The sequence below is a fragment of the Microtus oregoni genome, unplaced genomic scaffold, assembly GCF_018167655.1.
Source record: "Microtus oregoni isolate MIOR12 unplaced genomic scaffold, Mior012 000015F_ref0000493, whole genome shotgun sequence".
NCBI classification, from domain to species: domain Eukaryota; kingdom Metazoa; phylum Chordata; class Mammalia; order Rodentia; family Cricetidae; genus Microtus; species Microtus oregoni.
Window position 1 is genome coordinate 22,887,771 of NW_024543074.1, and position 23,814 is coordinate 22,911,584.

The window sequence follows — 23,814 nt, forward strand, 5'->3', positions numbered from 1 at the left end:
TTAAAAAGAACCCTATAATACATGATTCTGTGTGTAAATATGGATGTATAATTTAAATGAAGTTTAATTATCTGAGCTGACAGTGCTCCTTCTAAAAGCCAAAGACCCCCTAACAAAACCACCAAGGCCAGACATGAGCAGCTGCCTTTGGGGCTGTTGGTGAAGTTGTCCAAGAGACTCCCAAAGCACCTTAGTTTTTGAGATGGGGGTCTCTCCCTGAACCTGAAGCTTGTTGATTTTGCTAGACTGATTGGCCAATAACCCCCAGAAATCCTCCTGTCTCTGCATTTACCAACAGTGGGGTTACAGATGGGCTCTGCAACTCTTTGCTTTTTCTCGTGGATGCTATCATGTTTGCGTGACAAGTGCTTTACCAGCCCCTGGGGCATCTTTTGTAGGATCATTAATCTCATCATGAGGGCCCTACCCTCATGGTCTGATCACCTCCCAAAGACCCAGCATCCTAGTACTGTCGCTTAGTGGTTCGGATTTCAATGTGATCCGAACCCAGCAGTCTGTCAGGTACGACTACATAGGTTTCTGCTGTGAACATTTTGTTCCGCTAGAGCTGCCAATGGTTGTGGACATGGTGGGCGTGCCAAAGTCACTTCTGTAGGTTGTGTGCCCTGTGGGGACCTCATGTGGAAGAGAGCTTTGGCCTGAGTGGTTTATTGTGGCAGTTTGCTAACAAAGGAAGAGGAGTGCATGGAGTACCTTGTCTTAATCTTTGTCTTTTCCATTTTTTGGTCTTGTTTTTCGAGGCAGGTTTTCTCTGTATAGCTTTGGAGCCTGTCCTGGAGCTCGCTCTGTAGAACAAACTGGCCTCGAAATCACAGAGAATTACCTGCCTCTGCCTCCCGAGTGCCAGGATTAGTGGTGTGTGCCACCACAGCTTGGCTCCTTTTTAGTGTTTTATGGTGATCACTTTTGTTTGGGGAGATAGGATCTTGTGAACCAGGCTGGCCTGGAGCTTATAGTCTTGCTCAGCCTCTCTAGTGTTGGTTATAGAGATGTACCACCATGCCTGGTTACTATGGTTTCTAAGTGGCCAGGGCAGTGATGTCCCCGGAGAAACATCTCTTACGGTTGTGCCCTGTGGACTGGTCTGGCCTTAAGACACTGCCCCCCACCAATCCATCTTAAGTTCTGGTGTCAAGGGGAAGTGAGTCACTCTTGGTAGAATGATCAGGGAATATTAATAATTCAGCAAAATGGAATAGTTGAGAATGCAGAGACTCCGCATGGAGTTGAAACTGCCATTGTAGACTTGAAAGTCCCCATCCAGCTCACACAGTGAGGGCAGGCGGGGAAGAATAGGCCAGGGGACAGCCAGGATGAACTCTATGCCGACTCTGTACTGTGCTGTGTCCAGAGCCTGGGCCTGTGTGGTAGCTGAGGACAGTCAGAGGCATACACATGGCCTCCACTGCTGTAAGAGAGAGCACTGTGTGACAATGTCAGATGTGAGCACTTCTAACAGGTGCAGAACAGGGACCCTTAGGGTGGATGTGGCCTGGGGGACACATAGCGCGTGGAAACAGCCAGAAGAGCACACACAGCAGAAGACTGCTGGAAATAGAACCTGCTCGGGGTATATGAGTCGAGAAGAGATATATTTGTAAAACACGACAGGCGGGGGTCCCTGCAGCCATTTGCAGGGGCCACCAGAGGGTAACAGAATCCCAGCACTGGCTGTCTCAGGACAGACGCTTAGGAATGAAGAGAAGGAAGCCTCTGTGGGAAGGGCTGGACTGGAGGGGCCTGGTGCTCTGGTCTGGTGGTGTGGGCAGTGCGAGCACAGTTGAGGGGTCACAAGAAGAGGGCCCCGTCTAGAGCTTTCACCTTGGTTCTCTTGCTTCCATTCTCTGCGGCCCTCTGTGAACCCCGGCTTCCTCAGCTGACAAGGGGGTATCCATGGTATTGTGGTAGGCATCATGAGAAATTATATACAACAGTTAGAAGAACTGCTCCATGCCTTGGGGTGGCTTGTGTTAGTATCAGGGTGTCCCCAGCTTGCCCCAGGAATGTCCTTTTGCACCTGGGATCACTGTGAATGGGATTCATACTCAGAACCACCTCTGTCTGATTGTAAGCGTTGTTGCATGGCCTTAGTGCTCACCTTATTTCTGGGGCGGCCAAGTGCTCTGAGTCAGACATGATGCCCAGCTAAATCGTGGAGTTTCCAGAGTAGTCTCTTCAGCTTGGTTCCTGTTTGTTTGTTTTTTTTTTTAAATCCTCGTTTTGTTTTTTTTATAACATTTAGCCCCCAAATTTTCTTCAGCCCTCCTCGAAATAGGCAGTTGTACATTTGTACTGCATAAGTACATTCCCCACCACGCATTCACTCAATAGAAGTGAGAGAGCCGCCTGCCCGTATCCTGTTATACCTCAGAGGAGGTATAAGCGTAAAAGTTTTGCCCTTGAACAGGGGAGGGTGTGCAGCCTTCCCCACACCCACATTCGAACCTACAGCCCTGTGCATTCTGTGTGAACTTCCTGCCAGTGAGTTTTGTCCCCAGCCCCAGTCCAGTCATGCCCCTGTAGTATGCCTGGCACCATGCTAGGTCCTTAGTAAATGCAAGACTGCTGTTAGGGATGCAGTAGCGGGACCATAGAATTCTGGGAAGCGGACCCTGTGAGCTTTGCTAATGTGTTCTGGGAATACAGACCCTAGGATGCTTTGGGCTTCTGGGATGGGTCTGGGGACATCCTAGGGGAAGGATCTGGGAGCTCAGGTGGCAGGGGATAACTGGGGGTGTAGGACTGCCTGGGGAATCAATCTGTAGCCCAATGGAGCCATATGAAGGACCCACAGACAAGGCGTCCCTAGGACAGTCTCCCAGTCTGCAGGCTCCCAGCGCAAGTGTCCTGGTCATCTCATGCTACAGGAGTGTAGCACAACCCTCCGATGTTTTCATCCCAGCACTCAAGCACTTTGGCAGCCAGTGCTTATTTCTCAGTCAGGGAGTCAAATGAGCTGTCACCGATCTGGGCTGTTTCCAGTGAGCTCTGGTTGACTTTGTAGTGTGACTGGGTTTTAAAAAAATCTATCCCATGTGACCAGTGACCACACAGGGCCTGTCTGACTTGGGGCGATGGGATCTGAGTGCAAGGAGCTAACTCAGTCATACAGTATGTCAAGTCATTTATTTAGTATTTAGTATTGTTTCAGGAGTGAAAACTTGAATGGAGTAATTCAGCCTCCTCGGTGGTGGGTGTCATTCATTCCCTGAGCAAACATTTATTGGGAGTCCTCCGTGTGCCAGGCTCTGCTGCTGCCAGGGGGAGAGATGGGTCTTGTCTTCAGGAAGTTAGAACACACTGACAGCTGCATCTGCCATTCGTCATTTAGCTACACTTGAGATCATCACTGCAAAGAGGATTACAACATGCGAGCCTCCAGCTGTCAAAGAGCCTAGCCTTGTCTATCGGGGAAGAGATGACTGAACTCAAACTGAAGAGTTAAAGTTCCTGAGAATTAGGGAGGAGCAGGGTGGTGGTGGTGTTTGCCTTTCATCCCAGCACTCAAGAGTTAGAGGCAGGTGGATCTCTGAGTTCAAAGCCAGCCTGGTCTACAGAATGAGTTCCAGAATAGTCATGACTGTTTTACAGAGAAACCCTATCTCAAAAAAACAAAACAAAACAAAAAATTAAGCAGGAAAGTTGGGTCTGCTTGTACACACTAACCACTCTAATGCTGAGGCAGGAGGATTACAAGTGCAAGGTTAGCCTGGGCTACATAGTGAGTGAGACCCTGGTTCAAAAAAATGTATGTGATATAATAAAGTCAAAAAAGAAAGAAAGGCATGTAATCCTTAAGAAGTTTATACTGGGCTAGCAAGATGGATGGCTCAGAGGGTCATCTTGCCACCAAGCCAGATAACCTGAGTTCAATTCCCAGATGGTGGAAGGAGAGAACTGATCCCTACAAGTTGTCCTCTGGCCTCCATATGTGTACCATGATGTTCATGTATGTATGCACACATGTAAATAAACAAATGTTTTAAAAAATAAAGCCACAGGAAAAGTTTAAGAAGCTTAGTGCTAGCCAAGCTGTCCTTCAAAGTGAAGGAATGGCTAAGGGGCTGGAGAGGTGGCTCAGTAGTCAGGATCTTCCAGAGAACCCAGGTTCTAGTTCCAGAACCCACGTGGTGACTCACAACCATAGGCAATTCTGGGTCCAGAGAATCTAGTGCCCTCTTCCGGCCTCTTTTGACGCCAGGCCCACTTATGGTGCACAGACATGCATGGAGGCAAAACACACATACACCTAAAATAAAAAATAAATAACATGCAGGAGAAATTAAAACATTTCAAATAACTTATTTTTAAAAAAAATAATGGGTAGCCGGGTGGTGGTGGCGCACGCCTTTAATCCCAGCACTCGGGAGGCAGAGGCAGGCGGATCTCTGTGAGTTCGAGGCCAGCCTGGTCTAGTTCCAGCTAGTTCCAGGACAGGAACCAAAAGCTACGGAGAAACCCTGTCTCAAAAAAAAAATGGTTAGGGGCTGGAGAGATGGCTCAGAGGTTGAGAGTATTGCCTGCTCTTCCAGGGGTCCTGAGTTCAATTCCCAGCAACCACATGGTGGCTCACAACCATCTGTAATGGGGTCTGGTGCCTTCTTCTGGCCTGCAGGCATACACACAGACAGAATATTGTATGCATAATAAATAAATATAAAAAAATTAAAAAATAATGGGTAGTAGGGGGACTGGAGAGATGGCTTAGCAGTTAAGAGCACTGGCTGATCTTCCAGAGGACCAGGGTTCAATTCCCAGCACTCACATGACAGCTCCCAACTGTCTGTAATTCCAGTTCCAGGGGCTTTGATGCCAATGCACATAAAAAAATTTTTTTTAATAAAAAAAAAAGAGAATTGGCTGGGTAATGGTGGCATGTGCTTTTATTCCCGGCATTTAGGAGGCAGAGGCAGGCGCATCTCTTGAGTTTGAGGCCAGCCAAGGCTACACAGAGAAATCCTATTTCAAAAAACAAAAAAAGAAAGAGAAAGAAAAAAAGGAAGGAAGGAAGAAAGGAAGGAAGGAAGAAAGAAAGGGAAGATTTGAGAAAATGTGTGATTAGTAGATATATCCTGTAAGAAATTCTAAAATGAATCCTTGGGCCGTGTTATAAATGATACTACAGAATGACTCAAATCTATGTGAGAAGATAAAGAACATGTTGCAAGACATAAATTTTGTTTATAATTCTCCTTTCTGATTAGTAAAACCACTGTATAAAGAAATAATTATAAAACTGCTAATAGGCTTATGCCATAAAAAGCTAATTTGTATAACAAGAATAGCCCAGGGAAGAGGAAGGGAAGAAAATTAAGTCGTGTTCCACTCGACAGGGGCAGGCTTGAGAAGTCATTGCTAGGTAGTTCATCAGTGTGCAGACATTATGGGGCATGCACCCTGAGTTTATCAGTTCATCAGTGTGCAGACATTATGGGGCATGCGCCCTGAGTTTATCAGTTCATCAGTGTGCAGACATTATGGGGCATGCGCCCTGAGATGGCTGCAGTCTCACTAGGTGACGTGGCTTCATGAGACGGCTGTGGTGTGTGTGATCCTTGTCGGCTGAAGCAACATTATGCAGCATGTGACTGTGTAGTGGAGCAAAGATTCTGTATTTTATTGAAACTCAATCAGTGTTAATCTAAGCTAGGTGGTTGTGAATTAAAATGTTAATTAAACGGACTGGGGATGTGGCTCAGTGATAGAGAAATTGCCTATCATGTGTATGGGCCTGGGTTTGATCCCTAGCACCACACACACACACACACACACACACACACACACACACTGTAATTAGCATTATAATCTCGTAACCAGTTAGGAATTAGCTTAAGATGTAATAAACGATGGTTAATGAACAGTTAGGTTAGAAAATATCTAACAAGGGGCCCAATTAGATGACTCTGGTAAAATCCCTTGGCTCAAGGCCTGACCACCTCACTTCCGTCCTCACGGGTGGAGGGAGAGAAACAGTTCTTGGAAGATGTCCTCTCTCTGACTGCCACATGCCTGCCATGGAATGCACGTGTTCATGTGCAACTATGTGTACGTGCACACATGCATATACAATGCATGTAAAAGAGAGATGAAATGCCTATAAAATAGCAGATAAAATAAACTTTAAGACAAAAAGTGTAACTGGGAACATAGTGCAGTGGTGGGGTGCTTGCCTCGCATGAACAACACCTGTAGCGTGGCAGGGGTGGGAGTGGCCAAGGCTGGTCAACACCTGTACTGTGGCAGGAGTGGGAGTGGCCAAGGCTGGTCAACACCTGTACTGTGGCAGGGGTGGGAGTGGCCAAGGCTAGTTACTAGAGGGACTAGGAAGATGTCTTAGTGGGTGGGATGCTTTTGCTACAAAGATGAGGGCTTGAGTTCGCTCCCCAACCCTCATGTAAAAGCTTGGCATGACCATGCATGCCTAGAACCCCAGTGCTGGGTGGTAGAGAAAGGAAGATCTTGGGGTTCACTGGCCTTGCCTAAATGGAGAACTTCAGGTTCAGCGGGAGACCTTCAGCCTCAAGAGAATAAAGTGGAGAACATTAGAGGAAGACGCTTGATGTCCTCCTCTTGGCCTCCCATGTATGCACTTGGGTGTGTGTGCACAGTGATTTGTGCACACATACATTACATATACATCATTACTGAAGTGAATAAGGACATTTAAGATGCTAAAAAGTCAATGTATCAGGAAACTGTAATATACATACATATAATATATATATATATATATATATATATAAAATATCTCAATAACTGACCCCCAAACTACTATAGAGAGCAAAATTAACAGCGAAGATGGGAGAAATGGGAAATCCAACAATGATAGTTGCAGGCTTCAAGGTCTTTTGCTTTATATTTAGTTAATTATTTTATTATTTTTGAGACAGTATCTCACACTAGGTAGTGCTCATTGGCCTGGAACTCCCTATATAGACCAGGCTGGCCTCAAACTCACAGAGATCCACCTGCTTCTGCCTCCTGAATGCTGGGATTAAAGACACCACCACTACACCCTTGTTGTATGGCACAGTCTGGCCTTGAACTTGCAACCCTCTTACCTCACCCTCCTGAATGCTGGGGTTACAGGCATGTGCCACCATTGCTAGATTTGAGGTCTTGTTTGCAATGGTGGATGCACATATAGGCAGAGGATCAATAAGGAAAAAAGACTTGACATTATAAACCAATGAGGCTTAACAGACATCTATAGAGTACCCTACCCACGGCAGCTGGGGCTTCATAATCGTACACAAAGCATCGTCCAGGAGAGACTACATGTTAGGCTTGAGAACACATCTCAATAAATTTTCTTATTTTTTTTAAATATTTTTATGGTTTATTTAACTTTATTTTATGTGCATTGGTGTGAAGTGTCAGATCCCCTGGAACTGATCTTCAGACAGTTGTGAGCTGCCATGTGGGTGCTGGGAATTGAACCCGGGTCCTCTGGAAGAGTAGTCAGGGCTCCAGCCCCCACATCTCAATAAATTTAAAGGGATTGAAGACATATAAAGCATGTTCTCTAACTCTCCTGGAATATAAGTTAGGGCATCAAAGCTGAAGAAAATTGGGGAATTCATAAACATGTAGAATGTAACTTCCTCCAAATACTAAAAGGAGAACTCACAAGTGAAATTAGAAAGTGCTTTAAGGAGAGGGGAGGGGAGGGAGGGAGAAAGAAAGGAGGGAGGGAGGGAGGGAAGGAAGGAAGGAAGGAAGGAAGGAAGGAAGGAAGGAAAGCAGAAAATGTAACATGTTAAAGGGCTGGAGAAATGGCTCAGCAGTCAAGAGCTCTTGCTGCTTTTCTAGGGCAGGGTTCGGTTGCTAGCACCCAGGTTAGGTTGCTCACAACTGTAACTCCAGATGCAGGGGATCTGATGCCTCTGCCGTTACTTGGGCTCTTGCACTCACAGACACACATGTACTTACAGATATTTAAAAATAAAAAATCTTTAGAGCTTACATAATATATAGTTGTAGATGTCTATATTAAAAGGGAGAAAAGGCCTTAGGTCAATAATCTTGCACTGTAAGAAACCAGCAAAGGAGCAGAAACTAACCCCAAAGCAAGCAAAAGAGAGAAGTAATAAAGATTAGAACAGGAGAAAATGAAATAGCGGCTAGAAAGGTCATGTATTGTATGACTCCATTTATATGCAGCTCCCAGAATATGCAAATCCACAGACAGAAAGTAGATCAGTCTTTTTCAGGGGCTGAGAAGAGAGACTGGAGTGACTGCTAATGCTTTTTTTCTGGGGCGTTGAAAATGTCCTGAAATTCAACACTGGTGGTGGTTGCACAGCCCTGTAACTGTGCAGAAACCCACTGGGCTGTGAATCTTAAAAGGACGACTTTTATGATTTGTGAATTGTATCTCCACGATGGTACTAACAACAAAAACAAACATTTTTTTTTAACAGAAATAATTAGGTGAAAGAGATTGCATCAGGGTTCCTGCAGGTCTGGGGGAAGAGTGTGTCATTAAAGGAGGTATGGGGCCCCAGGTAAGCAAGAAAGTTTTGGTATTGTATAAAGAGCAATAGGAAGCCACTGGGGTGATTTCCAGCCGGTTGCATGCTAGCTCTGGCCTTTTGCAAAGCTCACTGTGACAGAAGCTAGGACGACCAGCTGGGGTGGTAACAGCTGTAACCAGCACAAGGGATCGCATTTCAAAATGTTTTGTGTTCAAGGTCACCCTACTAGATGGAGACAGACCTGACAGCCTGCCTGACGCCTCTGCTCCCCCAGTGCTGGGCTGAACCCCGCTCCCAGGTCTTCTTTGCTCAGGGTTGTAAGGGGAGCAGGAAAATGTATGTTCTATGAGGCAGGCTGCTGGGTACCTGTGGCTGACCTGGGCCAGTTGCAAATGGTAAGGAGTGAACAGAAAGAAGAATCCACTATCCAGGCACTGGAGCAGCTCCCCGAAGTAGAGGGTGTCTGCCCACCCAGACCTTGGAAGACTGAATGAGGCTCGTGTTCTAGAAGGAGGCCTGGTGTCTGCTTCCATCTGTGGCTCCCTGTTCCCTTAACCCTGCAGACCCGTTTCTCATAGATGACACATGGTTCGGTCTCAACCCATTCCCCTAGCCCCCTGCTTTTGCTGCTGGATATTTAACCTGGGGCTTCATGCCCACTCAGCTTGTGCTCTGCCACTGACTGTGCCCTAGCTCCCACCATCATCCCCCATTTTCTCAGGTTATCAAGGGGGGCCCTTAGATGTGCTAACTTGGCCTGGGTATGGCCTGAGGGGACTGGGTGGTCACAGTGTAAACACAGAGCTCCTGGTGCCATGCTAGGTGGTGGCTAGGCCATCAGACAGGATGCCAGGTGACCTTACTTTAAAAGGTTCTTCCTCACCCCTATTTGATAAGTTCAACATTCCCGTCAGTCTCCCCCAGAGGCTAACTACACAGGCTCTGTCACTTGAGTTCATTTGCGGACACGGCCTTTCATCTCCCATCCTCCCCCTTTCAGCCCTTAACTGGGCAGCTAAGAGTCTAGAACATCAACCATCTTCCTTCCTATGCAAAATTGTCGGTTATCCCCAAAAAGAAAGGCCTGGCCTATGTCCCCCTGAAAAACTTGTTGAAAGGACCCTCAGTCTCCTTTTTTGCCTGCTGTTTGCAATGCAGAGCCCTGGCGATCTTGGGATAAATAGACTTATAACTGGGGACTGGAGGGGATGGGGACGGGCTCTGAAGTCTGTGGGAGGCTCTGGGAGGGGCACCTGCCCACACTGCCCTGCTGTTTCCTGCCCTGGCTCATACTCCTCTTTCAGCTGGCCCACGGGGACTGCATGCTGTGCCACCCTTTCTGTGGGGACACTGGGGTCAGGGGGCCCGCATCTCAGGTCCTGAGCAGTATGATTGATCTTGGCTGGGGTTTCCTCCCTTGCTGGGAGAAGCAAAGCGTGGAAGTCCTGCAGTCGGCGGCTGCTCTCAGACATCAGAGGGGGACGGGGGCAGTCTGAATGCAGATGCAGCTTGCGAGGGGCTCTTTTACCCGCAGCGTTTATGAAGAAGCCACGCAGTTTGCTGTCTCATTATTCATGGCCCAGTGCTGTTGTCTTTCTAGAACGTTGTCTCCAATGCTAATTGCCAGCCCTGTGCACGGAGCCGTGGTCGATGCACTCAGCCACTAACCTCTGCATTTAATTTGCTGTCGCTGAGCAGAGAGAGTGGGGCAGGCTGTGTTAGAGGCCTCTAATAGTTGATAAAACCTCAGGGTGGCTGGGCAGGCGGGGGTGGGTGTATGGGTCATCTTCTCCTTCCCATACAGTACAGCTAGCTGACAAGAGCTTCGGCAGTAGCCTGGCTTCTGATGGCTGGTACTGTGCTCCTCCCAGGGCCCGATTGTACTCCAGCCCTTCAGGCAGAGGCTGTGCCCTGCTTGGTTGTGTTCTCTGATATCCATCTGTGTACTGATCCATCCACTCAGTACTCCATCATATTGTACATGGAAGTCGAGGATCCTCGAGCATGTTTCCCTACATGTCGTATATAAGAAATGTACAGATATTTGTGATAAATGGATAAAGTAGGGTGCTATGTACCAGGCCTGTGTATAGATAATGGTATGTGTACAGACATACATTTAGATTATCTGTTTACATGAGCCTGTGTAATTAAATAGAAGCCCATAAAAATAAGATCAGAAAAAATATAGATTAACTAAAATGTCAAACCCAGGGGGAGGCAGAATATATATTCAGGCCATTGAGTTCAATACATTTCGCTATATTTGAATCAGAATTAGTGGTGTGGTTCGTGTAGTGTGTAAGGAGGACACCAAGCATGTTAGATCTGAAGGAAATGTCTCACTTTGGTGGTCACCTATTGGAGCCTCAGTGAGGAAGAAGATGCGGCAGAAAACATAGAAAGCACGGCCATCCAGGTGCTCTCCTCCGGCACCGCGGTAGACATCACTAATTGATCACTTCCGCTCTGAGACTGGGGATGCCTCGCTGCTCTTCAGGGCCTAATACTCCAGGCAAAACGTCGCTACTTCCTTAGAATCTACATGCTATATAAAACCCACTTGCTCTGCCGGTATAAGGGATGGTGGCAGGATCAGGGGACTGCTGTGGGGGATTGAGTGGAGAGCCACCTTAAGCTGTGGGCTGCTCTTTGGGTATGGTGGGACAGAGCTGGGAAACGGGGCTTAGGAGTGACAGGGACCTTACCCCAGCAGAATGCGTCCTGACCTCCCTGCACCCACTGGACTGAGGAGTGACTCTATCTACAGTGGGCTCTAGTCCTGCCATGCCAGCTGCTCCTCCACTGACCTAGATTACACCCTGCAGGAGGACTTCGTACAGGTAGTTCACAGAGAAAACACGTTTTGGCTTAAAACATGTGTTTGTAATATGTCTTCACGGAAGTTTCTTTTAACTTGTAATTGTGACTTTTTCTTATTTCCCTCCTTTAAGTTTTTGTTTTCTGTTTCCCCCTTTCTCTTTCTTTTTCCCTCTCTCTCTTCCTCCGTCCCTTCCTTGCTTTCATGACAAGGTCTTACGTAGCCCAGGCTGGTTTTGAACTCACTGTGTAGCAAAGCATGACCTTGAGCTCCTGGTCCTCCTGCCTCTACCTCCCAGGTTACTGGCATGCATCACCATACTCAATGTTCTTGAGTGTTTGTGTGTGTGTGGACATTCATTGTGTGTAGGAATGTGGGTGCAGGCGTGCCGTGTGTGTGTGTGTGTGTGTGTGTGTGTGCATGCTCATCTGTGTGTAGGAATGTGGGTGCAGGTGTGCCGTGTGTGTGTGTGCATATTCATCTGTGTGTAGGAATGTGGGTGCAGACGTGCTGTATGTGTGTGCATGCTCATCTGTGTGTAGGAATGTGGGTGCAGGCATGCCATGGCATGCATGTGGAGCCCCAAAGACAGCCTTGGGTATCAATCTTCACTCACCTTTCACTTTGGTTGAGATGGGTGTTTTGTTTTTCCACTTACTACCCCAGGCTAGAGTGCCTTGGTACACAAGGTTAGATGACCTGAGAGCTTCCTGGGTTTGATGTTGAGTACTGATTGTCAACCTGGCAGGATTTGGAAGCCCCAGGAGACATGCCTTCAGGCAGGCTTGGAAGGGATTATTTAGGTTAAGTTAGTTTCTGACCATGCTACTGAGAAATTATATAGATGATCTTAATTGAGGTAGAAAAACCCATCCAAATAGTGAACGGCACCATTCCCTGGGCTTGGGTCCTCAACTTCATTAAGAAAACAAGGCTAATGGCATTAGCTTGCCTCTTCCCACCTCTTGAGGATAGATACAAAGTGACCGCAGCCTCAAGCTCTTGCATCATTCCTCCGCCAGGATGGACTGTACCCTTGGACTGTGAGCCAAACACACCTTTCCTGTTATAAGTTGCTTCTTGTCAGTATTTAGGCTCTGACTTTTTTTTTCTAAATTTTTTTTTATTTATTATGTATACAATACAGTGTTCTACCTCCACGTATGTCTGCATGCCAGAAGAGGGCACCAGATCTCATTACAGATGGTTGTGAGCCACCATGTGGTTGCTGGGAATTGAACTTAGGACCTCTGGAAGAGCAGTCAGCATCCTCAACCTCTGAGCCATCTCTGCAGCCTGACTTTTCTATTGCTGTGATAAGACACTGTGACCAAGGCAACTTACAGAAGAAAGAGTTTATTGGCTTTCAGTTTCAGAGGGTGAATCCATGACCATCATGGCAGGGAACATGGCGGCAGGCAGGTATGGTGCTGGAGCAGTAGCTGAGAGCTTACATTCTTTTTTGTTTTGTTTTGTTTTTCGAGACAGGGTTTCTGTCCTAGAACTAGCTCTTGTAGACCAGGCTGGCCTCGAACTCCCAGAGATCTGCCTGCCTCTGCCTCCCCAGTGCTGGGATTAAAGGGGTGCACCACCACCGCCCGGCTGAGAGCTTACATTCTTATCTGCACGTAGAAGGCAGAGAGCTAAATTGGGAAATGGCATGGGTTTGTAAAACCTCATAGCCCCACTCCCCATGACATATCCCCTTCAATAAGGCCACACCCTCTAATCCTTCCCAAACAGTTCCACCAAGTGGACCCCAGCATTCAAATGTATGAGCCTTTGGGGGTTGTTCTCATTCAAATCACCATAGGAATTTTGCTGCAACATTGAGATAAATAACTAAGATACGGGGATGTAGGAGCTCCAGAATTATAGATGATTTCACTGCTGTGTCTGGCCTTTATGTGGGTTCTGGGGATTCAAACTCCAGGCCTCAGGCTTACATGACAGGTGATTTTCACTCACTGAGCCGTCTTCTCGGGCTTCTTCTGAGCGTTTTAAAATGCCTTAGTCACTAAGTTAGCAACTTCATTTGCTGTGTGTATTAATTATCAAACTGCTTATTTTCCTGTGTGAATCACTGTTTATCATCCTTGCCTCCCTCTTGCAAACTTTGCCCGTTCATGGATTAAACAATTTAGCATTTACTTCCCTGCTTAGAGAGCAAGGAAGCAGTGACAGAGCCCTGCGCTGTGACTCCTGGCCTGACCGGTTCTTAAGCCAGTGTGTTAAGCCAGGAACTCTCAGGACCCTGCTGAGGGTGCTCATGTCGGCAAGACGCCTTCTTTCTCATGATCATTCTGGATGCACTCGTCTGGAAGGGCAGAGATGGTCAGAGGTGGATGACACAGTCTCAGTGTATAGCCTGGGGCCAGGGTCTGGGATGAGCTGGGGCAGGATCTCTCTGGGGGAATCACTGAACTGGAGACACAGATAGGTGTGATTTAAAGAGAGTAGATCACACTCGGTGACCAACACACCATCCAGGGACCATAGAGAAAGCAAATGGAGCCAGGGTTCCCTGTGAGACCCACAGCTACAGCAGAAGAGAAGTCAGCCAAGGAGAGAATGCTGGAGATTGGAAGGAAGGCAGTCTGGCCCTGGCTCTTCTGGGCCAGAATGCTGCTGAGCCAGGCCTCAAAGGACAGTTAGCTGCAGGAGCAGACAGCTCCCCCCAGGGCTGAATCTATTTAGCTTGTGCATGAGTTCTGCAGAGGTGATTTTCTCAGAGTTCATGACTGCAAGTCAGGGCCCCGTTGAAACTACCTGAAGCAAAAATGGGACCCCATGAGCCTGGCAACCTGGGAGCCATAAAAGTGGGTCAGACTTGGCTGCACTCAGCGACTGACAGTATCTTCAGGAATATTTACTTCCATCTGTTGACTCCCTAAGCATCATTTCCAGACTGGCTGTTTCTGAGAGACAGCAAGATGGCTATGGGATTTCCAACACTAGCACCGCTGGCACCGTTTCCCTTCCACACCACCGCTCTACCCATTGCTCACTTCCCATGCCGTCTCTACCCAGCACTCACTTCCTGTTATTAAAGGTAGAAACCTCAGTACCAACAACTGCTACATCTTAATACCTGTGGGAACACACAAGCTTCTTAATAGGGCTCCTGTCCTTTCTCTACACCCTATGTCAGCACATATTCCCCACCCGCTTAACTTTCAAATCATCTTCGAAACACTTTCGAACCTTTGTAACCATGTGGGCACTGCACACATCAAGATGCCATCTGTAGTGCTTGCTCCCCATGACAATATTACCTCCGCTCACTGTCATGAGAGGTATATTTCTCAGTAATCCAGGGAAGACATACCTTGTCCTGGGTCACATGCCCAGCCTTAAGCCAGTCATTCTCCAAGAAGTGGAGGAGGATGGTGGATATTTTAATAGGTCGCCAGTCACTCCTCAGGACATGTCCACTTCCTCAGGAGGAAGAAGCAGGGGCCAGTTTATCTTTTTCCAGAAGGATCACATGATTACTTAAGCCTGGAGAAGGAAGCTGGACAGCAAGGTGGATGTCCATCACATGAGGCCAGCAGAGGCCCAGGGCCTGTGCTTTGCTAAAGGGTAGAATTATCTTCTGAGTCCAAAATGCACAGCTGTCTGGACCTTGGTGCTGCGGGGTTAAGGCTACCGTCTACAGGTGTGGTGGCATCCCTACAGTTCTGGTTCACACAGAATGTGAACACCAGCTCTCTTCACACCTTCCTGTAAGAGGCATCCTGGACTTTCTGATGGCGGTTTCCCACATCCCTGTACGGGAACTCCTAGCGTTCCTATCTAGTTCCCTCATGTGCAAGTAAGCTACTTTGTGCGGGGGAGGGGGAACAGCTTTTCCCTGGCATGCTTAAATCCCAGGATGCTCCAGTGCCTCTCCTTGCCAGGGTTAGTCTCTCTGGGATGCTCAGCTCAGCTCAGATCTTGACCAGAAGTTGTTGTCACTTGCAGTTTGTGACCAGGTCCAGCTGGTGCCTGGTCCTGCAGGGACTAGACAGAGCAGCCAGGCTGGGCCCTGACACAGGACTTCTGAGCTCAGTACATGCGCACGGCTGCTTCTGAGAACAGCTGCCCTGTGGCAGCGGCACCCCACAAGCCTTGGGAACTTCTGCCACTTCCCCTCTTTCAGTACTTCACCGAGTTTTTTATTTTCCTTTTTCATTTTAGTATTAGCTGCTTCCCTCTTGCTGCTATAGCAAATGTCCAAGGAAAACAACTTAAAGGGGGAATTGTTTATCCGAGCTCATGGTTTCTGAGGGCTCAGTGTGCCATCCTTCCATCCCATGGATGGAACATCATGGCAGTGGAAGCATGTGGCAGAAGCAGGGGCAGAGATGAGAAGGCAATGCGTCAGGGCAAGACGTAACCCCCAGGACACAACCTGTGTGACCTGCTTCGTCTAGTGAGGCCCCACTTCCCACTATAGTGTCATCATATTTTAAATCTATAGATGGATTAATCCATCAGTAAATCAGAGCTCCCATGATCCAAACTGTCTGGGAAAATCATCACAGACACACCCTGAGGGGTGCCTTCCTAATCCAGTTTCTTAATCCACAGCTTGCGGCTTGCCAACCAAGACTGCTCTTTTCTATTTCTCTGAGCTGGGGATGGAACTTTGCTTTGCTTACTAGGGCTAGGCTCTGCCTGCTGGGCTGCACCCCAGCCCACTGGTATGCACTGTAAACCGCAGACTCTTTTCTTCAAATGGAGTCTTACCTGGAAGGCTGAGTTGTACTGGCCAGCTTGTTCAGTTTTTACTTTGTTTTGTTTTTAAGACAAGGTCTCACTATACAGCCTGGAAACTGGCCTCAGACTCACAAAGATCTGTCTGCTTCTGCCTCTCAAGTGCTGGAATTAAGGCATGTGCCACCACACATGGCTCTCTGGTTGGGTCGGAAAGTTGCCCACTCCCCTCCCACCTACCACAGCATCCCTGAATTATATCAGTGTCCTCCGGCCCCTCAGAACCCCATCTGAGAAGCCCTGGGTGATTGATTATGTCCACTGGACACTCTTCTTAACATTTTTTTTTTTTTTTTTGGTTTTTCGAGACAGGGTTTCTCTGTGGTTTTTATCTCCATGGGGATAAGGTCGCTGTGCTTTGACCGTCAAAACATTTTCTTCCTTTACTAGATTGTTTGTGCTCTGAAAAGGTCAGTAGTGAGCCCTTTGTCATCCCCGTCCTTGAATGCAGACATCGGCCTGGACCACGCTCTGGCTGCAACAGGCTTTTTCCATTGCCATTTTGCTCAGGTGACTGCCTTTGGGAGGCTGTTCTTCTACAGTAGCACTGGTCAAATTATCAGGGCTACAGTTTACGGTCTTCCCAAGAAACCACAGTCAGAGGCCCCACTCCTGGCATTGGAGCATCTGGGAGACTCTGTGATGCTTGGGTTCCCACCATGACTTTTGAGAAATGTCTACAATCTATGCCCTTCCTAACAGCAACAGACAGACAAGCCCTCCAGCGCTGGCATGGTGGCACATGCTTATAATTCCAGTTACTTGCAAGGTTGAAGCAATAGGACCCTGAGTTCAAGGCCAGCCTGGAATATACAGCAAGACCCTATTTCAAAAAATGACAATTTTTTTATGTATCCAGACTGAAAACACATTTCCCGGAGGATGTAAACCTCCCCCCACCCCGGGGCCCTGCCTTGGAGGGGAATCGTCTGCATCTGTCTGTCTGCTACTGTCTCTGTGGCACTTGGTCTCTGGTATGGTTGTGGGATGGCCTGGGCCAGCTTCCCTGCACGAGGGAGAGAATCCAGGCCTGAGTTTGGCTCCAGCTGGGCCTTCCACCAGAGCTGTTACTTATTGAGTTAAGTCAGAGTGGTTCAAATGTTGATTTGCAGCACCTGGGTCGCCCTTGACAACCATAGCGGAAGGGAGGCCCTCCTTCTGCTGGGGCTCTGCGTAACCCTGTCTCGGCTGGGCCCATTGCTTCCTGGTAGGTGCTGCTGACTCTCGGGGCTCTAAGGACCCAGGAAGCTCTCTCTTTGTATGTCTTTCCTGACTGGTGCCTGCAGGGGCTTTTCCAGACTTTATTGTGGGGAAGGGATGCAGCACGCTGGGCAAGTGTTCCTTCCGGTAATGGTTCACGGAGACTTGCCTGGCGGTGGAAAGGTAGTGGACTGGAGGCCGGCCAGGAACCTCCGCCTCGGACGCTGCCTTCTGCTTGTACCATGCTTCATTCTACTGCCCACTAAGGACAGGACCGGGGCAAGGTCCCATGTGATGGCTTCTGAGTTTGGGTGGAAAGTTGGACAACAGGTGGACCAAGGGCCAGGCAGAGAATGGGACTATGCAGCTGGCAAGTCACACTCCTCTGTTGCTTGCACACTTGTGACAAGCCCGGCTCTGTACAGTAGCACTGGTCAAATTATCAGGGCTACAGTTTACTGTCTTCCCAAGAAACCACAGCCAGAGGCCCCACCCCTGGCATTGGAGAATCTGGGAGACTTTGTGATGCTTGGGTTCCCACCATGACTTTTGAGAAATGTCTACATCTATGCCCTTTCTAACAACAACAGGAGAGAGAGGGAGTAGGATGTCTGTCTGTGCCTGGTGTTCACTTGTGAGGTCAGCTAGCATAAAACTGGAAAAAAGTCTCCAGATAACCACAAGGCAGGGCCAAACCCCAGGAGTCCCAGAGACAAAAATAAATACGCAGAGAAAAGCTGTATTTCTTAGAATACGTCTAGGTTTGAAATGCTGGAGAGATGGGCTTTTAAAGCATTCTTCTGATTGATTTGCTACCGTGGGTGTTGTGTTTTGCTGTACTGAGATTTGAACCCAGGACCTTGTATTTTAATGTATATTAGAAAAAAAAACCCATAGCCTTTCTTTATGCAGGTAATGTGGTTTTTCTACTTATGATAAAGATGGAAAGTTTCCTTTTCAAATGAATTTGAGCAAAAGCATGAACTGATACAGGAAAATATGAAGTGGAGAATAGTCTCCGAACCCTCCTAGGCTTGGGAGCAGCCTTCTAGAATGCAGTGAGAAAGAAAGGGTTCATGGGAGAGTGAAGTGGGCCCAGGAGGCGCAGGATGTGGGCCTGGAAGGAGAGAAACTGGATTCCTAGGTCCAGAGATGTGGCCGCAGATCTCGATGTAGTTCATTTGCGTTGTAATGGAGAAGACCATAGCGGCTGGAGGGCCTGGAGGACCAGGCTCAGGGTGTAGACTTTTAATTCAGGAGGCATTGGGAGCCATAGAAGGAGTCTGAGGAGAAGAGTGGTTCATGATTGTCCTTGAAGAGTCTCTTCTGTGATAGGTACCAGGACTTGGAGTCAGGATGACCAGGCTGAGGCTTAAGTAAAAGTATTATTATGCGGTCACACTAGGCCACAGCCCCACAACTCATCACCTGCTGACTGGTTTACAGCCAGCTGTATCAGAAAGAGTCAGGTCTGAGGCAGATGAAACCAGCCTTGGTCCATTACAGAGAATGCTGAACTGTGCATGATGGTAGATCAGAAGCTGATGACGGACACCTGGGGCAGGGATGGGGGTGGGGAGGTGCTGTCTGGGTGTCCTGTTCTGGATGTCCTGGGAGAGTAATGGGGAAGAAAACCCTGCATGGCCCCAGTGCCTCCTGGCCTAGCACAGAATGTTCTGGAATGCTGTAAGGGAAGTAGGTGGGGTGAGCTGAAGGAAGCTTTTCTGTGGCCAGACCAGGAAGTGTGCAGTTTCCTGCCTGGGTTTGGTTCAGCCGGCCCTGGCTGACAGCCCAGGGTCAGGGATTCATTCATCAGCACGACCTGTGAGCACCCGGGTCACCTAGTTTGTTTATGACTGTCCCGTTACTTCCTTCCCGCATGAGAAGTCCATCAGTTCAAACACCAACTTTGTTTCAAACCCCAGGCATTCACCCTTTGAGGGCCTTCTCAGTCCCAGGCGGCTAGGGGAGGCCTGCCTAGGTGGTACGGTAGGTGGGATGTCCCTAGCAGCCAGATCCCAGGCAAATCTACCTGGGAACACAAATCATTCCGTTCCTCTGTGAATGTGGGGCAGCCCCTGTAGGGTGTGGGGCTGGAGAGCGCCAGTGCTCTCAGTCCTGGGCAGCAACATTTTGGAGCATTGATTCTGCCCGTGCTATGAGTACAAGGTAAGGGCGGTGTCAGCATGAGCCTGCGGTCCGCACAGGCCTGACCACTCCTTTATGGAAGATGTTTCGGGGTGTGGATGCCTCAGGGCGGGAAAAAGCATTCTTTTAAATTTATTTATGTATTTGTGGTCTTTTAATTTTTAAAATAACTTCAGCATCTAAGAGGGTTGTTCTTAACCTTCCTAATGCTGTGACCCTTTAATACAGTTCCTCATGTTGTGGTGACCCCCAACCATAACTTTATTTCTTGCTACTTCATAATTGTAATTTTGCTACTGTTATGAATCCTAACGTAAATATCTGATATGCGACCCCCAAAGGGGTCGCGACCCACAGGTTGAGAACTGCCGGTGTAAGAATTCGCTCTTTGGGAAGGTGTATGATCACTTAGCCACTGGCCTTGGCCTGGATATTGGGTGACCATGCACAGTAGCTGCCTAAGCAGCCCTACTTCTGGGGAAACTTGAGAATTCATTGCTGTTTTCATAGCTGTCTGGAGCCCCTGCTCTGTCCAGAGTTGGTGCTAGGAACCGTGTGAACTCGGGTGGGTACAATCACTCCCCTGTCCAACAAGTCTTCTTCCTATCCGCCAATCTGGTTCTGTGTTCCTTTCTGGCCCAGCCATCAGGAGGCCACCAGCAGGTTTCCTCCTTGGCGCCTCTGGGAGGACAGTCCCAGGCAAGCCGGCCCACTGCTGGATGCCTTCCAGACTCCTCCACTCCAAGGAAGCCCTCCCCCTCCTCCTGGGACTGCCACAGGATCGGCTGTCACTGTGCTGTCGTCCCTGAACCCCTGCCTTAGTTCGCACAATCCCAGCATTAGTCACACTATTGACTGGTTCGTTCCAGATGCATCCCACGCTCCTTGTGACACGATAGAGGTGTCCCTTCTCCCTGGGGGACCACGTGGAAATTAACAAGTAAAGAAATGCGTCTCTGTGTCCCTAGGGAGGGCACGTGGGCCTCAGAGAAATAGACACAAAGCATTGCCAGCCTAGTAATGAGGGCCTATTGGCCATCACCGTACGAGCTCTCAGAGTGGGGTGACAGTGTGGAGGGGTGTGTTGGTGACAGCTGGGACACTCATGTTGGGAAGATTGCAGTTTTTGTCTGTGGTGCAGGAAAAAAAATGGTTTTGATCAGAAAAGTTTAAAGTTTATTTTCTTTTCTGAGAAAAGCCCTCGGGTAGCCCAAGCTGGCCCTGAATTTGTGACCTTCCTGTCTCTGGCTCTGGACGGCTGAGACTACAGTCATATGCTACCATGCCTGAATAAGTGATTTGTACAAGGACATGTGCTATATTGTTAAAAAGTAATTACTTAGAAAAACACTTTTAGAAAGGAAGTGAAATAAGATTAAATTTAAGATGGTGATGATCTTATTTTTTTAAAAGACTTTGCCACCCAGCCTCTCTTTTTAAATATGTTCTAGGGAGGGGCTCACAAGCAGTTGCAAACGTGTTGTAGCCTTAAGGCTTCACAAGGTAGCATTTTGTCAGTTCCGAGGCTCCTATCTGCTGGAAGACATAAGTTGTGGGTGGACCTTGTAAATTAAAAGTTAAAGTTAAGTGGGTCATCACTTGGCACACACTAGCATGGGTCTGCCCAGCAAAGTCACAACATTCATTTCCCAATGCTGTGTGTGCTATTTACCATGTGACAAACTTCCTAGGAAAAAGCTTGTGCTAAACGCAAGACAGGAGCCAGGAGATTCTGATCCAGGAGCCCACAGGGACCAGAAGTAGGCCCTCTGTCCTTATGGAAGGACTGTGAGTGTTCATGGAAAGAGGAGTCTGACTCAGAAACAGACTGAGGGCTCCTCCCCCAAGAGGAACCTACCCTAGAGAAAGGACCACATGTAACATGGAGAAAAAAACGGCTTACCACTTCTCTAGGATGCTGTAGGATGAAGACTAAAAAATAAAAGGCTAAAATCTTGGGGAAATGATACTCTTTGGACTGTAGGAGGTGGGTTCACTGCAGGTGGCCTCCCGAATACGATGGGGGCGGTGATTGGCATGTGTGAGGGTTGAGGATGGCAGGAAGGAGAGCATAGCAGTGGCAGCTGCTGGGCATGGATGAGGCACCTGGTCCTTAATCTTTGGGGGCTCAGATGAAACACCTGGGAATGTTTGACTGCCATGACGTTCAGATGAAATCCTTGTTTGTGTTTGCTGCTTAGAATTGAACTCCTGGTCTTGAACATGCTAGGAAAATATTCTACCCTTGCCACATTTTTGGAGGAGGGAGAGGGCTTTCTTTTGTTTGCAGTGCTGCTGCTTGAACCCAGGGTGTTTACATGGCAGGCAAGCCCTCTATCACTAAGCTACATCTGTACCCCCTATTTAACTTTCATTTTGAGGCTGGATATTTTGAAGCTGCCCAGGCTGACGTGGACTTACTCAGGCTGCCTCTAACATGAACTAACTTTCTTTCTTTCTCTTTTCTCTTTTCTTTTCTTTTCCTTTCCTTTCTCTTTCTTTTCTTTCTTTCTTTCTTTCTTTCTTTCGACAGGGTCTCACTATATAGCCCTGGTTGTCCTAGAACTCACTATGTAGACCAGGCTGACCTCAAACTCACAGAGATCCACCCACCTTTACCTCGCAAGTGCCCAGAACACAAGTATGTGCCACCACACCCAGCATGAACTCTTTTAAACACACAAAAGTCTTTCATTTGCATTTATCTTATGCTGAATCTCTTCCCACATCCTAGGTTTCTCTTTCATCAGCTGCTTCTGGGATAGCTTTTGTTCTGTGTTGGCTCCTCTTCTGGTCTGGGACAGTGGCTCTTTTCAGTGAGGAGCTCTCTATGTGACAGGGCGTTCATGGATGCTAATCCCACCTGGAGCTCTCTCTGTGACTAAAGAGGCACCTCTTGGGGCTCTGTTCACCTGGAGATGCTGAGCCAGAGAATCTGCCTCCAGACCTGACACTAAGCTGCTGCAGACATTCAGTACTATTTGGGGGGCTACTGACCCTGTGTCCAGCTGGGGCACACACCCCATGGCTCCACTGGAATGGTCCGCGGTGCTTCTGTGGAACGACATCCTTTGCTTTGGTGGCCTTTCAGATATGCATGTTTTGCGTTCTGGATGGCCCAGACAACTCCCAGGTGGAGTGTGTGTGTGTGTGTGTGTGTGTGTGTGTGTGTGTGTGGTTTTTTGAGACAGGGTTTCTCTGTTTAACCTCTCTGACTGTCCTGGAACTCACATTGTAGACCAGGCTGGCGTCAAAGTTACAGTAATCTGCCTGCTTCTGGCCCCTAAATGCTGGGATTAAAGGCTTGTGCTGTCAGCCCGACCTCACAGGTGTTCTTAAAGTGAACAGGAAAACCTGACGCTCTTGATGGCATGAATCTGTAGGGTTTTCAGAGGGAAAGTAGGTGTCCTGGTTAGTTTTTTGCCAAATAGAGACATACACAAGAATCCTCTAAGAAGAGGGACCTCCGTTGCGTAAATTCCTGGGGCAAGCCAGTGGGGCATTTTCTTGATTAATGACAGATGTGGGGGAGTCCAGGCCCCTGTGGATGGGGCCACTCCTGTGCAGGTAGTCCTGGTGCTATAAGAAAGCAGGCCGAGAAAGCCGCGTGGAAAGCCAGGTGGCAGTGTTTCTTCATGCCCTCTGTGTCAGTTCTTGCCTTGACTTCCTGCCTCAGCTTCCCTCAATAGACTATGGTCTGGCATATGGAAGCCAAACAAGTCCTTCCATCCCTACATTGTGTGTGTGTGTGTTTGCTTTTGGGGGGGTCATGGTCTTTATCAGGGTGACAGACACCGATCTAAGGCAGTGGGCCACGTCAGGCTTCTTATAGAAAAAGCCTGGCAGTTAAACATGTGATTTGTATTATTTCAAGGTGATGAGGGGAATTAAAGCTGGGGTTGTAGACAGTGAGAGTGATACTCACTAGGAGTGATAGCTGTTTAGAGGTGTGTGTGTGTGTTGTGTTTGTGCAGTCATGTGTGTGTCCATGTAAATGTGTGTCATAAATGTGATGAGACAGAACAGAGAGAGTTTGGTTGTCTGCTCCCTCTCCCCCCCCCTTTTTTCCCTACCCTCCTCCTGCCCCCAACCTGGCCTCAAACTTACTTTATATAATTGAGGATGACCTTAACTTCTGATTTTCATGTCTCCACCTCCCAAGTTCTGGGTGAGAATTACAGGAATGTGCTAACGGGCTGGGTTTATACAGTGCTGGCCATCCAACCCAGGGCAAGCGCTCTACCAACCCCCCTACACCCTCAGCCACTGCTTTGTGTGTGCATGTGTGTGTTCTAGGATTGAACCCCAGGCCCTATACATACCAAACAAGTGTTCTACCACTGAGGCACGTAATTGTATTTTGAAAAGTTATGAAAGCATCTCTTCAAC

At 48.1% G+C, this 23,814-nt stretch overlaps 1 protein-coding gene across 2 annotated transcripts in view; it reads left to right on the forward strand.

Annotated features, from left to right (window-relative positions):
• Rph3al (rabphilin 3A like (without C2 domains)) overlaps positions 1-23,814 on the forward strand; it is a 143,357-nt gene that overhangs the window by 16,906 nt on the left and 102,637 nt on the right. The window contains exon 1 of one of the 2 annotated variants that reach the window (XM_041664387.1): positions 17,192-17,284. The exons of the other annotated variant lie outside the window; for it this stretch is intronic. The gene's annotated coding sequence lies outside the window, so the exon portion shown is untranslated. Of the gene's footprint in view, positions 1-17,191; positions 17,285-23,814 lie in introns of those variants that run through there. 2 annotated transcript variants of the gene reach the window in all.